Below are 722 nucleotides of genomic sequence, written 5' to 3' on the forward strand. Positions count from 1 at the left end.
GGCACCAGCGGGAGCACGGGCACCGCAGACAGGTTCTGCAGTGGCAGCTGGAGCTGGAGCAGCAGTACCGCATGCAGCAGCAGCTGAGGAGGAGCCTGAGTGGGGTCATGATTTCTCCATCCTCGGGGCTCTGTACCATCTATGAAGCCACGGAGAGCAGCGACGAGGAGGATGAGGCCCGAAGAAAACAGAACAGAAACACACAGGTGGGAGGGAGGAGGGCCACACAGGGCTCCCACAGGCAGCTGCACCCAGCTCCTCCACCGGAACTGGGATGGAACAAGAATGTGGACATGGTGCAGCAGCTCATCAATCAGACCTTGATGCTGGCTGGAGATGAGGGCTGCCCTCCTCTCCTCCTCCTCCCTGTTGGGACAGGGGGCACCCTGACCCCCCTGAGGAGCAGCATGTGGTCCAACCTGCTCCCACAGTTCAGCCCTCCTGATGCTACAGTCACCTCCGTCAGCAGCTACTCCCCAGACAGACGAGGCAGCTCCCCGCCTGGAGACTGGACTGTGGTGGAGGTGGAGACCCAGCACTGAAGATCAGCCAGGGACCAAGTCAATCAATCAAAGGGATGATGTCATACTTCAGGAAATGTTCGATTGCTTCTGGAGAGTTTGATGTGAAGACTGACACCACTCTCCAACCTGCAGTGGTTAGCTTAGCTAACCTGCTAGCCTGGCTCTGTCCAAAAGGAGCAAACCCCACCTACCACCACC

This window comes from Monopterus albus, unplaced genomic scaffold, assembly GCF_001952655.1.
Source record: "Monopterus albus unplaced genomic scaffold, M_albus_1.0 scaffold292.1, whole genome shotgun sequence".
Lineage (NCBI taxonomy): Eukaryota > Metazoa > Chordata > Actinopteri > Synbranchiformes > Synbranchidae > Monopterus > Monopterus albus.